This window comes from Mustela nivalis (genome assembly GCF_964662115.1).
Source record: "Mustela nivalis genome assembly, chromosome: 1".
Classification (NCBI taxonomy): domain Eukaryota; kingdom Metazoa; phylum Chordata; class Mammalia; order Carnivora; family Mustelidae; genus Mustela; species Mustela nivalis.
In genome coordinates, this window is record NC_139020.1 from 112,926,204 (window position 1) to 112,949,257 (window position 23,054).

The 23,054-nt window shown below is 47.1% G+C and overlaps 2 long non-coding RNA genes across 5 annotated transcripts; one reads left to right on the forward strand and one right to left on the reverse strand.

Annotated features, from left to right (window-relative positions):
- Positions 1–533: 533 nt before the first annotated feature.
- Positions 534–16,326, reverse strand: LOC309842183. Of its 4 annotated transcripts, none has more exons than XR_014299543.1 (7): positions 16,067–16,326; positions 6,981–7,055; positions 6,561–6,699; positions 5,808–5,945; positions 4,076–4,268; positions 2,656–2,785; positions 534–1,648 (listed from the first exon to the last, which is right to left on the reverse strand). It is a non-coding gene; the product is annotated as an uncharacterized lncRNA (long non-coding RNA). The 4 variants fall into 4 exon arrangements; XR_014299545.1 differs by lacking the exon at positions 6,561–6,699 and adding an exon at positions 3,500–3,614 and having other exon boundaries at positions 16,067–16,298; XR_014299544.1 differs by lacking the exon at positions 6,561–6,699 and having other exon boundaries at positions 16,067–16,298.
- A 58-nt stretch (positions 16,327–16,384) lies between these two features.
- Positions 16,385–22,707, forward strand: LOC309842198. Its single transcript, XR_014299552.1, has 2 exons — positions 16,385–17,067; positions 21,771–22,707. It is a non-coding gene; the product is annotated as an uncharacterized lncRNA (long non-coding RNA).
- The last annotated feature ends 347 nt before the right edge of the window (positions 22,708–23,054 follow it).

Here is a 23,054-nt window from a genome sequence, read left to right on the forward strand (position 1 = left end):
ATTCCCTGTGAGCTGCCTGGCACGTTGTATAATTGGAGTTCATTTTAATTAACCGGCTCCATTTTTGAATTGTTAATCTCCATTTCTTTCATTTTAGTCAGGACTAAAACTAAATGGATTTCAACAGTGCATTTCCTCCAGCCCTTTCAATGAACGACTACGTTTCAAGTGTCTTCTAGAGGAGAGAATGAATTTATCCCATTTGTCATAAAGCTGAGGTCTTCAGCTGCAGAAAGAAAGGCCTTGTTGTTCATGGCAATGTCCTTGCATGGTGAAAAAGGAGGTCTAAAAGAGAGCTTCTAGAGCTTCTACTGCAAGGGGAGCCGAGGGAACACGTGTGTCCGGACAGAGGGGAGGAAGGCTGGCATTCCTCAGGAAATTTCCACACAGCCTCCATAAATAGGGAAATCCGAGGCTCTAGCCTTCAAGTCACGTAACATATCGGCATGAAGAAAAGTTGGGAACCAGATTTTACTTTTCCTGGCACTACTTTCAGCATGCACACACACCATACACACACACAGGCACGCACGTATTTTTTATAGTCTTTATTTTTTGAGCACTTTGAGGTTCACGGTAGTTTTTTACAGGAAGAAAAACCATGAGTCTCCACATATTTGCTGAGAAAGACCTCCAAGAACAAAGAGTAGCCGTGAGGTTATTGAGAATTAAGCAATATCCTAAAAGGGGCTTCATTTGCCCTCCTTACTTCCACCCACCACTGGGTGGTGGTGTGATTGAGAGGTACACTGGCAGGTACACTGGCCTCTGATGATCTCCCCCATTCTGCCCAGGTCACCCGTGTCACAGGCTGGGAAGTGTGTGTGTGTGTGTGTGTGTGTGTGTCTTTTGAATCAATAGAATGCTGTCCCGATTGAATGTGATCTGCAGCCATCCTGACAGAGGGAATTGTCCTGCCCTTTTCAATCAACAGCTTTCCATCTAGAGGACACAGAGGTGGCTTGGAAAGAGGTCACCACGGGGCACGCAGCCTGCACCATGGTCCTGAGCTTGTTTTACGACACCAGAGGACATGCATAGTCAGCCCAAGGGAATGAAATGAAAGTGTTTCAATTAAATTTTAATCATTCACATAGGTCCCCTCCACTGTCACACAGAAAATCAAAACATCGCTGTCACCTGGTGTAAAGAATCAACCCATCTCCAGGCTATTAGCTTTGTGAGATTTTTGCCGACCTATGGGATACTTTTCTTTTTTTTTAAGATTGTATTTTTTATGTAATCTCTACATCCAACGTGGGGCTTGAACTCATGAGCCTGCGATCAAGAGTGGCGCCCTCTACTGACTGAGCCCACCAGGCGCCCCATGTGCTATTTTTGTTAAATGAATCAGTTTCCCATTTTTCATTAATCAAAGCTACTAATGGTAATAGCTAACTTTAATCAAGGGCTTATTTTGGACTAACCCCAGCAACTCTGTGAAGTGGGTATTATTACCATACTTAGTTCACAGACAAGAAAATGGAGGTTCAGGAAGCTCCATCAAAGCCATTCTGCAAGGAAGCGGACGAGCAGGGGCTTGACCCCAGATCTCCCTGCTGTCAAAGCTCAGGTGATTCATCGAATTTCCATTTGGCCGAGGAGAGGTCCTGGTTTGCATGATGAGGTGGTCCCCAGTATAACCACACTGCCAAAAGCAAAAAAAAAAGGTGGGGGGGTGGCGTGTCTTGGTGAGACTGGAACCCATATCCAAACAAACGTGGAATTCCCAATAAGCTCTTTGAAATACAGAAAATTGTTCACAGACCTCCTCTCATCTTCCGTACCAGTAACACCTGTAACTCTCCCTACAAGTCTATGGGGTCAGAGATAGAGGATCACATGTTGCATCCCATCCGCTCACCTAAGAGACAGTTCGGTTGTGAATGGGGCTGGGGGTGGGTATATGTACAAGGCTCCCAGCCCCGCTCCGTTGAGATATCGTACATGGGCTTAAACAAGATATTCTCTTTCTTTTCCTTCGAAAATTGGCTTTCCTGGGATTCTATCCCTTGCTACCCGAAAAGCACAGTCTTCAGCCTTGACCAACAAAGAGCAGAAAATTCTATTATTATTTTTTTTAAATAATTCCTTGAGTCGTATGATTACCAGCATGGGACCTATGTCTCTAAGATTTTGGAGAGACCCCATGTTGACTGCTTCTGGCCATTTTGAAACAATCTGGGATCTAAACCTACAGGCCAAGGAATACAAAGCCAGAGCAGGGCCATCAATCATGAACGGAGGGTCTGAAGGGTGCTTTCTCCCACTTCAAAGGTGGGAGTGGGGCCAGGGCAGAAGAATGTGAACATTTAAATAGATCTTCCCAGAACTTAAAAAATGAATTACTATCAAAAGATCTTTGAGACAAGCTGAGTCGATGTTGAAAATAATATTTGAGCAGCACCATGAACCCAGCTTCTCTGTTGTCGGTTAGCAGCTGGGGGTCTGGCCCCCACCGCTTCATCCCTGTGTCCCTACAGCGCCTAATACACAACTTGGCACCCTGGAGTGTTATGGAAATATTGGCTTTATTACAAAAATAAAGTCCAGAAGCTCCAGGATTGGTCCTGGAAAGAGCCTGCCTCGGGGCAGGGTGGGGGCGTAGGTAGGGAAGGCTGCTCCAGGGGCCCTCTGGCCATATCAAGGACCCACCTTGTCCTCGGAGGGGTCTGAAGACCACCACGCCTCCCTCCATGGTGGTCCCCTGGGAGGGCTGCACTTTTCCTCACATGCTGGCCCCAAACATCTTCCCAGGTGAGGTCCAGAGTCTGCTGAAGGGGGGCTAGAACGTGAAAAAAAAACTCTGCCAAGGGAATAGGAAACCGCAGGAGGGAGGTAACTGAGAGATCAGGGAGATTGAAGAGCTGAGCTTTAAAACCCGGCTTTAAACATGAGCAGCTTGCGGTGCCCCGTGGACTCCTTGCCCGGCCTCGGTGTGGCAGAGTATGGATTTCACTAAGTCCCAGGGCACCAGGGTGGCTCAGTGGGTTAAGCATCCCAGGGTCCTGGGATCAAGCCCCACATCTGGCTCCATGCTCGGCGGGAAGCCTGCTTCTCCCTCTCCCACTCCCTCCATGGGGGTTCCTTCTCTTGCTGTCTCTCTCTGTCAAATAAATAAAATCTTTAAAAAAAAAAAAATTTTCACTGCGTCCTGCAGGAAGGCTGCCTGAGGCTTCCAGAACAGACATGTCCCTATTCCTGCAGGACCAAATAGGAAAACCAGGCGACGATTCACCCAGGAAGCACTTGAGCTGAAGCTGTCCACGTTTCCCTTCTCAAGTGAAAGGACACAGTGGGTGTGTGTGCTTCCCACCCCCTGGAATAAACCAAGGGGAGGCAGTCATCCGAAACGCCGGGAGGGAGACCTTTCTCACACACGACCATCCCAGTGACTGCTGACATTATTGTACAGAAACCTCATAGAGCAGGGTCAGACCTGCAGGCACCCCACATTTACATATAAGGAAACTGAGTCCCAGGGAGGGAAGTGACTTACCCAAGGTCACACCACACAAGCTCTCTTTGCCCTGGGTCCCCTCCTCCTCCCACAACGGCCCCCCTCCTCACTTGCAATGATGATCAGCTCTGAGGTGAGAGGGTTAACCTTCATTCTGAAAAGATATTAGTAGTGATTTATATTCTTAAATGTGGCTAATGGCAGAAATAAAATGATAATGAGAAAGCAACACATGCTCTCCAAGTGACTGTTCGCCAAAGCGAACATTAAGCCTGATTTGATCACCCCCATTAGAGATTTCAGCTGAACATTACGGAGATGCTTCTGCTGAATTTTTCTGATGGATGTGGCAGGGTCAGCCGCTAGGGATAAAGAACCATCCCTGAAATGTCCAACTAGACAAAATTTTATCAATTATAGGTACAAGAGAATTTGAAGTGCTCCATGTAAATCAAACTATTTCTAAAATGAAGCAGTTATTTTTCAAAATTCATGTGTGTAATACAAGCAGTTTTACCTTTATTGGCCTTTCTCATAAGTAAAACGTTATTTGGGGAGGGTAGATTTTATTTATTGTTTCAGATGTCAGGTTTTATAAAGTAAGAGACACCTTACTTTAAGTCCAGAAGCCACCTTAGAGACTCTCTGGTCAACCTCTCCGTTTTCCAAATGAGGCGGCTGTGGTCCAGAAAGGGGAAGTGACTGTTTCAAGGTCACACAGCAATCAGCATCAGAGCTAGACCTACGAAAATGCCTCGGGATCCAGGTCAAGGCGTCATCTGATCAAAAGCCAGCAGAACTCCTTGCCCTGTGAGTTGCAGGAACAAGATTACAGTAAGGAAAATACAAAAGAACACAGTCTACTTCCTATTTAAGTCTTTTATTTTGCCTTTAAAAATATAATATTGTTACTCAATTTCCAAAAAAGCTTTAATGGCATAAAATAAGACAGCTGGAGAAAGAGAGAGAGAGAAAGAAAGGAGGAAGAAAAGAAAGGAAGGAAGAAAAAGGGAGGGAGGAAGAAAGGAGGAACAAAGGCAGGCAAGCAGAAATAAGAACGCATGTATGGGGTGTGTGTGTGTGTGTGTGTGTGTGGTCTTGTGTAAGGGGGAAGGGTGATCAAAGAATACATACTTTGGGTGAAATCAAAACCTTTAGTAAGAATAGTCATTAAAATTGATTTAGATCTGCTTGCCCTGGCAATAAAATTTTCATTTGCTTATTTATTTCCAAAAAACCCTACAGCCAAGGCGTAACTAGAGAGTCTCCCTTTCTTGCCGCTCCTATCACAGCTTCCTATACCCCAGTCGGAGAACCACAGAGCAACACTGCAGCCCTCTGGACCTGAAAGGCTCGTCAGTCGCCACCGAGCCCAACCCCCCAGTTGACAAGGGCAGCTGGAACCCCAGAGAGAGAAGTAAATTGCCACCGTCATGGCACAGTCCACAAAAAGGTGAAGGGGAAAGCTGGAGAGACACCGGACACCTCATGTCTTGAGTTTCAGGGATGCTAATGATTAAAATTTAAAAAAAAAAAAGTTTAACTTGTTTTTACAAATAACTCCAGTTGCCTAGCAACAGGCTGGCATCCCTGAGCCTCTTTAACCTCCTCCCTGAGAACCTTGAGCCTGACGGTCACAGAACTTCTTCCTTCCATGGTATTTTATTAGGTACAATATCCTTTCATGCCTGGCATGTCCCATGGTACTGTGGCTTATCCCCAGGAGGCAAAGGGCAGAACAGGAAATCGACTTCAGAGAGTTAGACTGGGCCAAGGTCACACCACCCGGCAGGGCTGCTGGTGGATCAGCTCCTGACCGTGAATCAGGCTCTTGAAGGCGAGTCCACTCTTTCCTGTCTGTGCCGTGCGTCCCCCAACCCCGAGAGGCGGGGGAGAGTGCACCCCACTGCCCACTGACAGAAACCGTACAAGGACATGGTGACAGCTAGTCGGGGTGCCAGCTCCATGGTCAAGTGCTATCTCTTACAAACATTCAACATCTAACACAGGGGGTTTCTGTGAAATGCTTATGTTAAAGGGATATGTGTGTGTGTGTGTGTGTGTGTGTGTGTGTGTGTGTGCGCGCGCACGCGCCTGCCTGCATATTATCCCCGCCAAGGTAAAAGAGTCAAAGGCTTCCTGAACACCGAAGGATATGTCAACAGATGTCCTGCCAACCACGTGGTCACCCAGGGGCTTCTGGGAGTTAGGTTACCACTGGTCCAAAACTCCAGAAGGAGATTCAAGGGCTTTGGATGAGGCTAGGATTGAGAGAGACATAGGGAAAACGGTAAAGCAATTGTCAAGCGTGGATTGAGGAAGATTACCTCTGTAGTCAGGATCCTACCTTGGGATCTGAGACTTAAAGTTGAAAATAATAGTAATAAGGGAGCATGTTGGTTCCATCTGAGTAGGAAAAGCCAGTGTCTACAGGCGGCTGGCTGCTGAGCGAGGCCTTCATCCTGCCGGGGCATCCACGGAGACACTGTCAGAGACAAGGATAACTGGAAGCAGATCCCAGCTGGGGCATCACCCCCACCCAACCCCCCCCCCCCTTGTGAATGTGCAGTCCTGGCGGTTAGAAAAAGTGTCTCCATCTTGTAAACACAGCAAATTTGATCTGGAAGTCATTGAGAAAACATAAACACGGAGCCTCATGCGGTCATGTTTACACTGCCCCAGCCCCAGTGAAAGATGAGCTGGTTATGGAAGGATGGGTTTTTTTCCAAAGGCGCTTTTTTTTTTTTAATGAAAATCCCAGGAAGCACACATTACCATGAAGACCAAAATCCCGAAGGAGAGACCACAAGAGCACGAACAAGTGTTGCCTACGCACATAACAGACATAATGCCACATTTACGTGGGCTCTGTTCTGCAATTGCATAAGCTGCTTCACCAAAAAGTCAATTGCTTTTGAAATGGAAATTAACAGTACTGGAACATCTTCTGAACTAGGCCCTTAGTTAAGAATATGGGTTCATGACGATTTCGTGCTTCCCAAACCCATTCCAAATTTGCAGTAACATGGACTGGAATTCAGTCCAGTTCCCTATATTTAACCAACACATAGACAAGGGTCCAGATGGGGAACTGACTTACTTAAGGTCACAGAGCTTGTTGGTGCCAGAGGCAAAAATAGGACAATGATTTCCCGATGTCAGCTGGTTCTTTCAGTCTCTTCCAGATGTTGCTATCTAACTAACATTCTTGCCCAAAGGCATTTATTTGGTATTATGACCTATAGGGATCAGGTAATGCTGTTAGTCCATAACTGTGGGCAGGAAAGAAACGCGCACGATTGTTCTATAAATAAACTAATTCTGCTTAGGAGCGCCCTGCCCTGGTGGGTGAAGAAATTCAGCACCTCGGTCAGGAATGAATGGGGGTCCTCCCGGAAGCAGCAGCAGCACCCACTCAGGGGGACATGGAAGGGCCCAGGGTGCATCAGTGCAGTGGCTGTAAAGGCCTCTGGTTATTGAGATCCTTGCACGTCAAGGTCTTTCCAGGCTAGTAGCTCACCTGCTCCTGGGCTGTGGCGTCTGCAGAAGATGCCGGTTCCTGGGCTCACCACGGCTCTGCCTCCACTCTGGGGTCCTGAAAGGGAAGGGAGTCAGGGCCTGGAACTCAAGCCACTTCTCTTCTATGTCGGGAAGACCTCTTCAGCTCACTTTCTCTCCACTCCCCTGATTCTCTCTCTTCTGCTCCTACTCCCCAGCCTCTCCGGCTGCCTCCTTCCCAGGTTAGCACAATCTTTTCCAAAGCCAGGCCAGAAAGGCAGAGAGAGGAGTGCCTTGGGTGGCTCAGTCAGTTAAGTGTCTGCCTTCAGTTCAGGCCATGATCCCGGACTCCTGGGATGGAGTCTCACATCAGGTTCCCCACTCAGCGGGAAGCCTGCTTCTCCCTCTCACACTCCCCTTGCTTGTGTTCCCTCTCTCCCTATCTCTCTCTGGGTCAAATAAATAAATAAAATCTTTTAAAAAAATAACACAAGAAAGAAAGGGAGAGAAAATTATCTTGAAGAACTCCTGCATTCAACCCTGTGCCCAAGGAGCCCTGATACAAGGAAACCCAAAAGGGCTATCTACCTAGAACGAGAAAGGGCGAAATACAATAAGAACAAATTCCAAACGGGTATCTCAGTGAATTATCCTGCTATTGGTCTATGCCACCTTTACCATGCAGAGTTCAGATCCTTTCATAATGATACAGCAATGCACCTGGTACAACACTGGCCGTCTACCGAGCACTTTCAGACTCACCCGCTTGTTTCGCCCTCAAACACCAAGGTCACTCTTATCACCCCATTTCAGATGAGGAGACTAAGGCTTAGTGAAGTGATGAGATACTTGTGGTTCCTTTCTCCTGGTCCTGAGAAGAGGGTGTCAAGCCATGCGTGTCAAACACCCTCTGAACTTGGCCACACTCTCAGAAAACCAGTGCTCGTTAATGCCACTCCGTGATATATTTCCTCCTCCCGTTTTAAACAGCCCGATGAACTTAGGTAAAATAACATGCAACTTTCAACATTCTTCTGGGGTGAGCGCCATTGTTTTTGTTCACTGAGCTTCAAGGTTAGAAAAAAGAGACCAGAGATCATAAACAATCTCCCTACTTTGGTTCCTCCTCTGCATTTGAAGGTTTTGGAAAGAAATTCAGTGAATGATGAAAAGAATTGTTTAAATTCCCTGGGGTTGTTTGGATAAGGTCTTTGTGCCCTGGTGCCAAGACTCCTGAGACTGTCCTCAATCTCTGTTTGTCACCACACCCTGGCCCGATCTGTACCTTCAAGGGGCTGGGTCACTGATCGGTGTCAACTTCTTCATCTCCCTGGAGACCCATAGCACAAAATGAAAAGAGCTTCCTCAGTCACTGCAATGGTCTCCATGTGTACTGGAATACTAAAATTCGTATGTTGAATCCCTAACCCCCAATGTCATGGTAGCAGGAGGTGGGACCTTCGGGAGGCAATGAGATCATGAATGGGATTAGTGCTTTTAATAAAAGGGACCCCCCTCTGCCCGCCAGAGCTCTCTCACCGCTTCTGCCTTCCGAAGACGCAATGAGAAGATGGCCTTCCATAAACCCAGAAGCAAGCCCTTACCCACGCCACCTCTTGGACTTCCAGCCCAGAACCGTGAGAAATACATTTCCACGCAGCCTGTGGTATTCCGTGACAGCAGCCAGACTACGAGAGTCGTTCCCTCCGTGCCCCTACTCACCCAGCCAACATTTCCCAAGTGGCCCCTGTGTGCCGGCCATTGTTCTAGCACGTGGGATTCGGTCACAGAGCCCCTGCCCATGTGGAGTTCTGAGAGAGAGAGAGCAAGAGAGACAGTAAACAGAAATAAATAAATAGTATTCCAGGGGGTGGAAGCGGTGTGAAGGAAATACAGCTGACCCTTGAGTGGTTCAGCGGTTAGGGGCACCGACCACCTGCTGCGTCAAAAATCCACGTGTAACTTCTGATCCCACCCCACCCCCCAGAACACAACTGCGAATAGCTTGCTGCTGCCTGGGAGCCAACCCGTAACAGAAGGACTCGACGGATACACATTTTGCGGGTTGTATGTATTAGATAGCGCATTCTTACCACAAAGTAAGCCAGAGGAAGGAAAATGTTAAGAAAGTCTTGAGGAGGGGCGCCTGGGTGGCTCAGTCTGTTGACCGTCTGCCTTCAGCTCAGGTCATGATCCCAGGGTCCTGGGATCAAGTTCCACATCGGGCTCCCTGCTCAGCAGGGAGCCTGCTTCTCCCGCTCCCCCTGCTTGTGTTCATGATCTCTCTCCCTCTCCCTCTCACTCTCTCTCTCTCTCTCTCTCTCTCTCTCTTAAATAAATAAATAAATAAAATCTTTTAAAAAAAGAAGAAAAGAAAATCATGAGGAGGAGAAGATACTTTTAATACTGTATTGTATTTATATATATTAAAAAAAAAAAAAAAAACCCTGTGTATAAGTGGATCCACACAGTACAAACCTGTGTTGTTCGAGAGTCAACTGTATGGCAGGTAAGGGGAGGTCTTATTCCACAGAATAAGGTCTCCAAATGTCGCCCAGTGACACTGATGGTAAGGACTCAGAACCACTGTTGTTACTATCTTATTCCATTTACCAGGTTTGTGAGCAGGAGGAACATGAAATAATCAGTACAAATGGCCCCTGAAGGCTGTGCCCATTCACAAAACCCCAAAACAGAGGCCACAATATCAGGGACAGTAGCTGTGAGAAAGAACGAGATCAACTGCCACTTGTCCTGAGATTGGAAGCTCTCATACCCATCACAAGGTGACAGGAGCCAGTTGCAGAACCAAACGCAGGCCATGATCCCACCCAAGTAGGAAACCTACTAGCTAGTATAGTCATAAGTGTACCCGTGTATGCATGCACATTCTAGAAGGATACACGGAAACCACTGACAGAGGTGTCATCTGGGAGCAGGGCAAGGAGGGTCAGATTATGGTTAGGGTAAGGGTAAAAGAAAGGGTGGGGTGGGGCGCCTGGGTGGCTCAGTCAGTTAAGCGTCTGCCTTTGGCTCAGGTCATGATCCCAGGGTCCTGGCATCAAGCACAGCATAGGGTTCCCTGCTCAGTGGGGAGCCTGCATCTCCCTCTCCCTCTGCCTGCCACTCTGCCTACTTGTGGTCTTTCTGTATCTCTCTGTCAAATAAATAAATAAAATCTTAAAAAAAAAAAAAAAGGTGGGTCTTGGTCTTTTAACTCTTAATTTCTATTTCATTTAAACTTTTTAAAAATAAACAATTATCCATATATTGTGTAGTTTTAAAGAGGTTAGCCGAAAAGCAATGTTACCTGCATTGGCCATAGCTGCCTAAAGTCTCAAGTCTCAACACTAACATCCCTCTAGGATGTGACCTTGCTTAACTCACTAGCATTTGAGGGCCACCATTGCCAGGTGTGCAGGTTGTACACTGCACAATGAAAGGGGGAACCATTCACACAGGGCCCTCTTGACTGTGAAACATGGAACTCATCTTATCCAAGACTTCTCTCCTCCATGTCCAACCCCATGCCATCACATGCTCTATATTCACCATTTCCTGGATACAAGATATTCTTTTGTGCTCTTTATAAACTCCAGTCCCTTTCTTACGAAAGTATCTCTTTACCTTCTCCATCTACAATTTCTTATTCTTTCAAGACCTAGTTCAGACAGCTTTGGTTTTCAAAGGTCATTCTGACTCCCCAGCAGAATTTGTTCCTACCACTACCACCTCCCTTATCATATTGCTTTGACAATCTTCCCAGGGAATATCCTGGGGACAGAAACTTAATGTCGTATTCATTTTGACTTGCTCTGAACTGATCGCATGAAACATGAGCAATGGAATAAATGAAGGGACATGAGTGGCAACCCTGGAACACTGGTTTTTAGATTGATCGTCTGCAATTTTTTCACTCTTGGAACAATTCGGTTTTTCAAACTGTTCTGCAAAACATCTCATTTACAAGGTATTAACCTTGTATTATCTGAATGTTAAAAAGAGGTTCCATGAGTGAATTTGGGGGAAATGCCAGATTACAGGCAAAGAGTTCCTTTATCTAGTCTTCTCAGAGGGTTTCATATGCTAATAATCACATCGAATTGTCAAGAAGGGGAAACAGAAAACCAGCTCCAAACTTATCTGACCATTAATCTGCTTTTCCACGAATACCTCTTCATTCAAGAGATCTACTGTTAGATTTCCTATGTCCCATACTCCCTAACCAAGAGGGAAGCAACTATTTTATATATTAAGAAGTGGCAGAAGGAAAAGAGGAAGAGAGGGCTACAGCAAAACATGGGAGGATTCCCAGTGTCGAGCTCACATGTGAGTGCAATGTGGCTGGCAGTGGGCAGATACCAGAAGATGTCAAATGGAGGCTTTATGAGAACATCACCCTGGAATCACTGGAGAAAAAGGACCAATAGGGATCAAGGAAGGATGAGTCAGGAAGACAGGTGTGGGGCTGTTGCTATAGTCCTGGCTAGCCATGACGGTGGCCTCATGTGAAGCGGTAGCAGTGGAACTGAGAGACAGAGACATAAAGAGACAAAGAGACAGAGTGAGACAGAAAGACAGAGATGGAAAGACAGGGCAGAAAAAAAAAAGACAAGGACAGGACATCTGGGTGGCTCACTAGGTGAAGCATGTGTCTTTGGCTCAGGTCATGAGTCCGCACTGGTTCCCAGCTTAGCGGGGAGTCTGCTTCTCCCTCATGCTCTGCTCCTCCCCCATTCGTGCCTGCCCCCTTTCTCTCTCTCTCTCATTCTCTTTCAAATAAATAAGTAAAATCTCAAGAGAGAGAGACAGGAACAGAGAGACAGATGGAGAGAGACCTTCAGAGGAAGTTATAAAGTGGAATTACCAGGACTTAGGACTTATTCACCAGTTAAATTATACTGGGAGAGGTGGGAGGGGCTGAGGCAAAACTGAGACCAGCGTGCAAAACTGAAGGGGACATCAAAAAACTCAGGACTCGGGATAAATATTTTAAGGCAATATTTTTTAAGTCTACTTTTTAAAGTAATCTCTATACCCAATATGGGGCTCGAACTTAACCCCGAGATCTTCCAACTGAGCCAGCCACGCAACCCTCAATGCAATATTTTTAAAACTAAAACATAATGCAAAATATTCGTGATACAGAAAATATCAAATTTTTAAATAAAGACAGGATGTCTCTCCTTACTGGTGGTTTTTGTTGTTGTTGTTGTTGTTGTTGTTGTTGTTGTTGTTGTTTTACTTCTGCCCTCATTGTGCAGTATGGCTCAGCAAGGCACTGAATGTAGGCTTACCTCTCTAGGTTACAGAATTGTGGTGCTTAGACGATGACCACTTCCGTGAGGGATGGTGGTGAGGATGCTGAGTGGGAAAGAGGAGGGAGAGGGAAGCCATGGCACAGGAGGATGAAGGGAGGACACGAAAAAGACTGAGAGGAAGAAAGGAGAAAAGGATGAAGAGAAGTCCCGAGAAGATGAAGAAGAGAAGACACAGCGCTAAGTCAGATCATTGGTCTTCTAAATTATGACGCAACTATTTCAGGTGAATTTCGAAGGTGAAAGCTGCTCTCCGCAGCCCGGGCCACTATGGGCCACGGTGACAAACCGAAGAGAGATGGCACACTGATTCCAACGCTGCTGTGATTTTCATTTGAGAAAGAGGTGCCCCTCTAGGGAACATAGCCGCCCTGCCTGACTGCCCAGCAGGTGCCAGGCTGGGACCAAAAATCTCAGTTCTTATGCACAGTGGTAGGGTAGGCACCCAGCCCCCTGAAGTCCCCGCGGAGTACAAACACACTAGGGATTGATCAGTGGCTCAGGGGAATCACTGCTTTCTCCTCTTTAGAAGGAGAGAGAGTTCGCCAGCAATGATACCATTGCTACCGTGACTCTCACATTGAGCTCTAACCACTAGGCTCAGACAAACACAGCAGGCAAGAGAAATGACCCGAAGAAGCCACATGGAGCAAGCCAGGCAAGGAGCTGGGTTTCTTCCAAGGGAGAATTTGATGACGTGAATATGGTCTCCAGAGGAGGCAACTTCCCTGTAAATTCAAAGTGTGCCAGCAGTCCCCGTCACTCGGGGGCCCTTGCTGTGCTCTAGAGTCTGAACGGCCATGCACACAGCTGCTGAGGAAATGTCCTAGTGTCTGGTGAGCCCTCACGACACTTTTCCAGGGGACAGACAGGCCCCAGAAACAATCTTGGACTGAGTCAGGACACCCCTACCACTAACTTAATCAGATGACCTTAGATCATGACCTTTTTCTGGAACTAGGTTTTCACATCTGCAAATAGAGGACACCAGGGTGGGGAGTAGGTTTCGCTCTCCTGTGGCTCCCAGATGCACATCCTGCCATGGGCCACACCAGATTCACCGGGCTGGGACGAGGAACAGGGGCACCCTTTGCGCACCCTTTCTGGGCCAGCCCCCAGATTCCGGTTTGGTACATCCAAGACCCCCCAGGCTGGTGCCCATCACTGGCCCTGTGAGAAAGAACTGCTGGCCTCAAGGGACCTCTAACGTCCTTTGCGGCCCACAGACAGCTGGACACAACCACCAGACAAGGTGACTAGAAATTACATCAAAGTCATTTTGGGATAGGACTCTCGTTCAAGTGACGTGGAAAAGAAGGACGGAACAGCCTACAGATTTCAGACTATTTCAAAAAATAACTCTCGTGATGGGAACTAGAATCCACATAAATAAACAGAACTGAAAAGGCAATTAAAGAAAACTTCCCCTCAGCTTCAACTCCTTTAAGTATTATCTACAGGCAGCGCTGGAGGGGCAAGGAGCGAGGGAAATCGCCGTGTCCCCAACAATTACAAAGCGATTGGTTGTGGAGGTCACCCTGGCCCCTGTTTGGGCCTGTTACAGCTCGCTAAGCTTGACTAAGCTTAGGTATTAGGAGAGCCTTCATTGGAACATTCCTGTTGAGGGACGGAGGAGGAAGGGAGGAAGATTCTTTTTTTTTTTTTTTTTTAACTGCCTGAGGCCCGGTCTAAGTCTTGGGGCACAGTTCTGTTTGTCTTCCCTCACTATTCACGTTGCGGCTGTCCCAGGCATTCTCTGCCCCGTTGCTCAGTGTTTGTTTACGGCAGCGAAGTAGAAAATTGTAATGTCTCCAATTGTTACTGGCTTGCTGATTGTGTGACCACCTGGCCTGCAGGATCCAGGACAAAGGCTGTAAGTCCTCCTTTAAAGCCCAAGCTATGTACTTTAGGAGGAGGACGAGGAGAAGGGGACGTTTGTCCGCCTTTTGTCTGTGTCTGTGTGTTGTCTTGCAAGGAAGCATTTAAAGTTGGAATTATTTTAAATCAAACAATACCATACTTCTTGTGGCACCAGTTTGCAGGGGTTTTGTTTTTGTTTTTGGTTTTGGTTTTTGTTTTGTTTTACAATGAAATGCCCTGAAACTGAGGAATTCCTTAATAAACAACTTCATACTTGATTTGCCGTGTTCATGAAGTTGGATGGGCCGTTTCCAGATGTTTTCCAAATAGGCCCTGTGCCCCAAGGTCCAGCGATGGCTCTAAGACATCCCTCTGGTGTGCAGGGACCCCACAGCTGTTTCAGCAGATTTTTTTTTTTTTAATTTTATAAAATGCCACATTCAACATGCACGTTTCATCCAGAGAGGCTGCTAAGATGTTCAAAGGATTCAGAATTACCAGCCCACACCCCCGACCCTCTGGAGTCATATTAATGACTAATATTAATATTAGTCACAGAAAATATTTAACATCTGTACTGCCGTACCACCCCAAAATTGTAAATTGAAGGAAGATGTGTTTCTTGCCCTAAATTACCCAAGAAATTTTCAGAGTAGAGCTCAGTTACTGAGGATGGCCGGGACGCCACTGCTGGAAAACCCTTGCATGCTTATACATGCCGAGGGACTACGAATGGATGGAAAGACAGCCCTTTGCTTTGAGCCTTACCTATACACGGCACTCAGCTGGCTCTGGCACAGTGATGATAATCATTGATAATAATAATAGCATCTGGCATCACTGGGTACTTAACCATACACCAGGCCTGGAGTTCAATGCCTAATGCACGTAACCTCATTTACTCTTCCTACCCACATTGTTAGCTGCGTATTGTTAATCTTCCCACTTTACAGAAGAAAAATATATGAGGCTCCCAGAATCTAGAGGTCTAGGCAAAGATCACAACACTGGTAACAAAACTGAAACACAGCTTTGTGTGGCCTGGTGCCCATGGTCTCAACCCCTCTGTGATTGGCACGGCCCCAATGCGCACAGAAAAGCATTAGCCATCTTGTCATCTGGATCCAGAGCACCTTACCAAGAACCCGTGAAGGGTGAGAACCCGGGAAGGGCACAACTGTGGGCTGGGGTCAGAAGAGAGATGAATAGCCAATTCTGCTAATAACCAATCATGCTAACAGGGTGACCAGCGGTCCCAGTTTGCCTGGGATGGTCCTGGTTTTAGCACCATGAGCCTTCATCCCAGATGTGGTAGGCAGAATTCTAGGATGACTCCCCAATTCCTGGCCCCTGCTGTACACACAAACTCACCCACTTATTCAATAAAACATTAAACGTAGGTGTTGCCGTGAAGAGATTTTCCAAGTGCAAATGAGTTGACTTTAAGATACAGCGATGAGAGCTGCCTGGGTGGCTCAGTGGGTTAAGCCTCTGCCTTCAGCTCAGGTCATGATCTCAGGGTCCTAGGATCGAGTCCCACATGGGGCTTTCTGCTGGGCAGGAAGCCTGCTTCCTCCTCTCTCTCTCTCTCCTTGCCTCTCTGCCTACTTGTGATCTCTTTTTGTCAAATAAATAAAATCTTTAAAAAAAAAAAAAAAAAAGATACAGACATGAGATGGGTGGGCCTGACCTTATCAGAGGAGCCCTTTTAAATCTGGGTTTAGAGGCCAGAGACAGAAGTCAGAGAGATCTGAAGCCCAGGGCAATTCAACAAGGCTTTAGAGATAGAGATCACATGGCAAGGAATAGGGGTGTCAGCTGCTAGGAGCTGAGTGGCCTCCAGCTGACAAGGAAATGAGGATTTCAGCTGTACACTGGAAGAAATTGAAATCTGCCAACAACTTGAATGAGCTTGGAAATAGACTTTTACCCAGAATCTCCAGCTGATGACTCAGCCTGGTCAACACTTGATTTTCAGCCTTGGAAACTTGGAGCTACCCAGCCATTTGGGTGTAAGTTCATACGGGCATTGTTCTAAGCTGGTCGGTGGCAGTCCTTTCTTGTGCAGTCATCGAAGTGCCCTACACCAGGAAGCTTCACTCCTGGGCACACTGGAGCACTTGGTCACCCAAGTGACGGGAGCAGAAGCTCATATGGTGTGTGTTGCTGGGAGATTCAGAGTTAGCCCCAGTACAGAGGGGAGGATTTAGACATGGGGGAGGGGCTGAGAGGCACTTCCGGAGGACACAGTATAAGCAAAGGCAGAGGCAGGTATGTGCAAGGGATATCACTTCGAGGCTACCACGGCATCAGCTACATCTTGGAGAGAGGTCAGTGCTGGGGGCAGAGGCTTGGTACCTTCAACATTTGAAAGGGTTTGTTCCGGAGTCCTGAAAATGGAAATGAGATTAGCAGCCTGTAACTGCATGTTTTGTGTCTGTCCTCCTGGCCCTGACCAGCTCAGCCTTCTCCAAGAAACTCTGAACCCCTGGAAGGCAGGGATGGGGCTGAAGCTGGATGACCCCAGAGCCAAGGGCCGGTGTGGCCCATCACTGATTGTTCAGTAAGCACTAAGAGATGGATGAATGGTTTAATGTGGACAAAACAATCCTACTTCTAAGCCTGCAGCAATGTTGTCCCTGGAAATTCCTAAGAGGTTGGCAATATCCCATTCTGACCCTGCCTCCTCCTGGACCTGTCCCTCCTGCTGTGTACCTGAAGGGGCCTTCCAGGACCTCCTCCACAGGACCTGGGACTCTGAAGTCCAACGGCCAGTCTCAGTGCTGCTCCTTGGGCAAGTAACGTAACTTTTCTGTGCCTCCGTCTTCTCATGTGTGGCAAGGGCATAGCAGGTCCCACCTCACCTGGTGATTCTAAGGATTAAATGAGTCAGCACAACAGGAGAACCCTTGGCATAGAGCCCAGCAAAGGGTAAGTTCAGTCAGTTTAGTTGTTATTAGGATTCATTTTTACTTTAAATAATGACAGATTTGCTGACCAAATTCAGGTAGAGACCCTTGCACAACCCCACCCCAACCTAAGGGCATTTTCATTTTACGAGAAGATTCTTGAAATCACAAAAACTTTGAGAGGCAATAGGAGGACTTCCCGGTGGAGGTGGTAAGTTAGACCAGGGAACCTCCAGAAGGCAGCTCTTCCAAGTGTAGTGGGTAAACTAGCATAGGCCACACCTGGGAGCTGGGGAGAGCTGCAGATTCTCAGCCCTCCTCCACGTGGCCCGAGTCAGAATCTATTTTTCACAAGCTCTCCTGGGAGAGGCACGAGTGGACACAAGCTCCCATCGGTCCTGCATCTGGGTAATGCAGCGTCTCTCTGACCTTTCCTTACAATTTGCTTTAAAAGTTAAATGTTTAAGCACATAGGCGAGCCAGACCACAAAACTCTGAGCTGGCAAGAGAGAGCCTCCTTTCTAGGGACAGCTGGCTCTCTACGTGTTTCAACAAACTGGCATTATCCAGGAGCTCTAATGGTCTGAAGTCAGGCTTAAAACTCAGCAAAAATAAACTTTCCAGGAAATTTCTGGCACACCCCCTCTTCAAACCCATCATCTCAGGAATGTTATCCAAGCAGTGGCCTCCTTTCCCACTTCTCAGTCCATTTCACATTTAGGATAGTTCTCGTTCTGGACCTGATCCACAAAATACACATACACAAATAGGAGAGAACAGGGAAGCTGCATTTATGAGGGCTTTAGGGAAGGACTCGGGAAAGTCCGTGATCTCATTTTGGCACACTTAGTGTTCTACTCCTTAATGCAAATAGCGTTTTAAAAGAATGTCTTAAATCTGAGGGGCATCTGCTCTTGGGCCCTGGGGTTCAAAGAGGCATACTTGCAAATAGGAGAAGTAGAACGCACACATCTCCCTTCCTGTGGTCACAACTTCCTTCCACCCCAAGCCAGCGCAAGCGCTCAAGTCTTCCTTGAGGACCCAAACTCCAATCAGCCCCATCCTTTGGACCCACTCACAAACATTCATATTCATGAATGGATGGACTCCTGAGTGGTACCCACTCCAGAGAGTATGATGAGGTGTAAGTCCTTCACCAGAGAAAACTCGGCTCAGAAGGGAGAGGTATAGAGGGAACATATCAGTCAGGGTCTCTCCTACTTACCTATGGCCGTGTAACGATCCACTCTGATCTTAGCAGCTTAAAGAAGCAACGATTTCAGTATGTTTCTTAGAATCTGTGGGACAAAAATCAGGCAGGGCTCAGCTGGACTTCTCTGGGTCCAGTGTTTCCCATACTGGCAGTCAGACAGGGGATGCAGAGGCAGCAGGGTCCAGCCAGCAATTGCTCTCAGGGCTTCCCCTTCCGGCAGGTCTTCTTTCTGCCGGAGCCAACTTGGGCTCCCTCACAGCATGGCAGTCTCAGGACGAACTATTTACATGACAGCCCAGGGCTCCAAAGGTGAGTGTCCCAAGAGGACCGAGCAGAAGCTGTATTATCTGTTAGGACTCATTCAAAGTCATGGTGTCACTTCCTCCTGCGGGAGAATTGTCAGAGTCACATTGTAAGAAGAGCACATGGGATGGGAGATACTGTTTTAACCATCTCTGGAAAATAAAATCTGCAACAGGCTCCCAACAGACACTTCACAAAGGAACTAGCTGCAAGACATAAGCAAAGTATAGGGAAGTTAAGAGCTAAGTGAGATATCCTGACAGGACTAATAACAGAGAAATTGCCATGCTCCCATTTGGAAGGAACAAGGAAAAGGGAGACGTTCTAGGAGCTCAGAGACAAGGGCTCTCTGGAGAATACAGGTGCCCTGACCTCCAGTCTCCTGCCTGGGCTCCCTATTGACCAGACCCAACAGGAAGCCCACACTGATCACACTGGAGAAGAATGGAGAGTGCATCTCCAGAGGCAAACAGAAGATGCCCAGCGGTAATAAATATCTGTAATACAAAAAAGATTATCATCTGGTGCCAACAGAGAAGTATGTGACATGTCTGGGCATGTCTGAAGAGGGAAATTTGGAGCCATTGCTATGTAATGTCCCAGAAATACAGACATGGCATAGGGGGATGTCCACATGCCAGCAGTCCTCTGGTCATCTGGGGTCCTACCCTTTCTCTTGGGGCTTAAGAGGATCTGGGGTGTTGGGAAGGAAGTTGTCCCCATGGGTAAACCAGATAGAACACACAAAGTCTCTGGGGCATTAGCAAGAGTGTTCCTTGGATGGTCCCTGGTGGTGGTCCGACAAGAGGGACGGATGACAAGGTTCCTCAGTAGCAACAATGTGACCATGGGATGGAGGAAACCTGTTGGGGTGGAGATTGGGTTGTCTGTGGCACTGTCTGGCCCCCCAGAGCAGGGCTCCCATGACCCCTGAATGAGTCCTCTTCTGTCCAAGTGGTCCCTCCAGGCATGGCTCTCATACTGAACTGCATCACCCTCTCCTCCTCGTCATGTTCCCTCCAGCTCCCCTCTCCCCACAATCCAGAGAGTCTTTATCTAACCTGGGGGTAAGGGAGCCTGGTTTTTCATCTAGTCTTCCAAACTGGTTCTCTATCAGACAAAAGGAACACTCAAAAGTCCAGTTGCTTGTACTTCCGCATTCTCACCTTTTGAAACTCAAAAGCCAAGATCTGCATTCTGTATGTGTGTCCCCTCCTTAAAGCATACAGTATGGAAGTTTGGGGGGCCGGGGGGGGGGGTTGCAAGATATGTGGCGGTGGTGGGTGGAGGGGTGTCATAGAACAAAAGAATGATCATGATTCAAACTAAGAGGTTTAAGAACCCCAAATACCACTTAGGGAGGTGGCCAGAAAATACTTCATTTGATTCTTTGAAGAATGGGTCAGATTTTAACAGGAAGAGCTGGAAGAAATTTTCCAAACAGACAGAAGAGAAGGATCATGAGAAATAAAGCACATTCCAGAAAGGACAGTTTGATTTATGAAGAGTCTAAGGGTATTTGCATGTATTGGAAATGATTCTAGAACATCAGGGTGAGGCCTGGTCATGAAAGACCTTGAGAGAAACCTTTCATATTGCACTCTAAAAAAGCCTTGAAGGGCATGACCGTGGGTAGGGTAACGGGGTCTGGGCCATGCTTTAGGAAGATTAGCACAGTGAGAGCGTCCAGGAGGCAGACGCTGTGGTTAGGATGTTAGACTCCATGTAGGTGTAAATTCGTCTGAGCCTTACGCCCGGCTCTGTCACCATCTGACTTGCAAGTCCACGGATTCAGCAGTGGCTTCTCCCTGATTCCAGACCTGCGTTTCAACTCCCTGGAGTGCATGCCCACCCACATTTCTAGGCGCCCTTTAGCTCAGTGCACTGAAAGCCAACTGTCATTCCCTCTCCTCCACTGCCCCACATCTGTGGGGCCTCTCCGCACATCCTCCCCTAGACTTGCCGAAGCTCCCAGGTCAGAAATCTCATTTTCCTCAACTTCCTCTGGCCATTCCACAGCCTGTAGGATCAGGAAAAAATTCTTTTATGTAGCATTTAAAACCTTCAGAAGCTGACCCAGGTTACCCTTCCAGCTTTGCCCCTGGTCCCTGCTGACGCAGGAGTTGAGGTCTTGGCTCTCTGCATTGGGCCGGCTGCCCTAAGCTTCCTGGAAGCAGCCCAGTGATGGGATTATCCCCCAGCTGTTTGGATCGGAGGGGAAGAGACTCAGGGCAGGGGGAAATCCCGGATGTGTGTGTCTGTGTCTGCGGGGAGGGTGGCGGAGGGAGCTGGAAAGAGACTCAGTAATATCTGCCCCCCTGTCAAATAAGCAGGCATATTGCTGCTGAAGAAATGTTTGTATTGTCTTATGTTTAAAGACTCAAAAAGAGGGGTGCTTAGCTGGTTTAGTCGGTTGAGCGGCTACCTTCGGCTTAGGTCATGATCTTGGGGTTCTGGGATCGAATCCCAGGTCGGGCTCCTTGCTCAGCGGGGACTCCGCTTCTCCCTCCCCTTCTGCCCTTTCCCCTGCTTGTGCCCATCCCCCTGCTCCTGCTCTCTCTATCAAACAAATAAATTAAATCATTAAAAAAAATAAAGACTAGAAAAGAAACAATAGATCTGGATAAAATCTTATTCTCTTAGGGGCTGCCCCAGTGAGCCCTCAGACAGGTGTTTCTACAGGTCCCTCTCATGAGAGGAAGTAGAAGACTGTAGAGTTTCTTCTTGCAAGACTCCAAGCTGCTGGGAGAGCTTGAGAGGGCAGGCGAACCTTAATAAACACACACTCTTATGAGGAAGAAAAAGAAGGAATTCAAGGCCAATAGGATTGGTGATTCATAATTAATTAAATCATTTTTTCTTCTCTCTCTGGCTCTATTAAGCAAACACAGACGATCTTAGTGAAACAAGTTTTGGCTAACTTTACAGTGTGTTGTTACCAGCACTCGAGGCAGGAGACCTGGCCTTGGTTTCCAGCTGTGTCTCTAACTCGCTGGGTGATCTTGGGTAGTCTGGGCCCTTCTCTGAGCCTCAGCTGCCCTATTTATATAACCAAAGGATTGAACTCATTTATACAAGCCCCTATATACTCAATTCCACATTTCTTCAATTTTAGGCTAGTAAACTATTTCCCCTCTGTTTATCTACTCCTGAATTTTACTTTTTTGAATTACTTCAGTCTTCCTCTTTATTTTTTCTTTTCATTCTAGCTGCTCAGCCAAGCAAGGCGTAACACTTGTCCACTCATTTTCCAGACTCTTGACTTGAGTGTACAGAGTATGTTCTGCCCAGTAACTCTGTTCAGGAGAGGAACTTCCTTGGATGGGACTCCAGCAGCCGACAGACCTTGGAACTCAGCCATCTAGGACCCTTTCTAGACCTGAAGGAGAGGAGTCCCAGGTACTCTGCTGCTCGAGATGCCATGCTGGCCATTACCAAAATGGTACCACCTTCTAACAACCTTTCCCACCTGAATGATCCCATTTATGAAATTAATGTTTCACAAGGGAAAGGAATTGAACGGTTATGTAAACTACCCTAGAAACAAAAACAACAACAAAATCAGTGACCAAACTAAGGCCATGGCAGTCCTTCTGATGAGAAAAAGATCATTCTGGCAGCCCATCAGCTCAGCAGTCTTGGCGCAGTCTCAATATTTTTGCAACTACTTTCAAGATATTCTTGGAGCCCTTCCAGGTAATGGACCCCCTGATAAGGACCTTGATATTTGTATATTACCAAAGATCAGGATATGTCCTCTTCAAAAGCCAACATCTGGATGAATGAGTGGATTTTCACTTAACAAGTGATTTCTCGACATCATCACGTTAGCTGAGATGGGGAGCTACTAACCACAATACCCAGATACCTCTGAATAGGCGGCAAAGTGTACATGGCGGGATTTTTTTTTCATAAGAAACCTCCAAAGCATCTTATTATATTAAAGTGTGTCAGACAGACACCAGCTAAATCTAAAAGAAGCCAGAAAACTCATGCAAACTGAAAATACCATGGACAATGGACACACGCTATCCTTTTGGCCTTACTTTATTTCCCCACCTCGCATGACATGAGAAAGGACCTGAAGAATGTTTTCAGACACGTAGTTTGACATCTTTTTCTCCTAATAACAGTCCTTTCCACATACAGGAGCGTTCAGGTTCATTCATCAGCCCCACCTCTAGTTCACCTCTCTCCACCGTCTCTGACCTCCTCATTTGGCAATACCTGCTGACCATCTGCTACGTGCCAGCACTGTGTGAAGGTGGTACGGAGCGAAACAACACACAGTCCTGACCTGCAAGGGCTGCTGATCCAGTTGGGAACAACTACACTTAAATAAGGCATGGTAAATAACAAGGTGTACTCCAAGAAAAGGTGCATGGAAAGGGAACTCAGTCCTATAAGAAAGCAAAGAGAATTGTCTGGTTTTCTCAGTAAACCATAGACTACTGGTGCCAGGAGAGATTTCATGGATTATCTAATTAAAACCC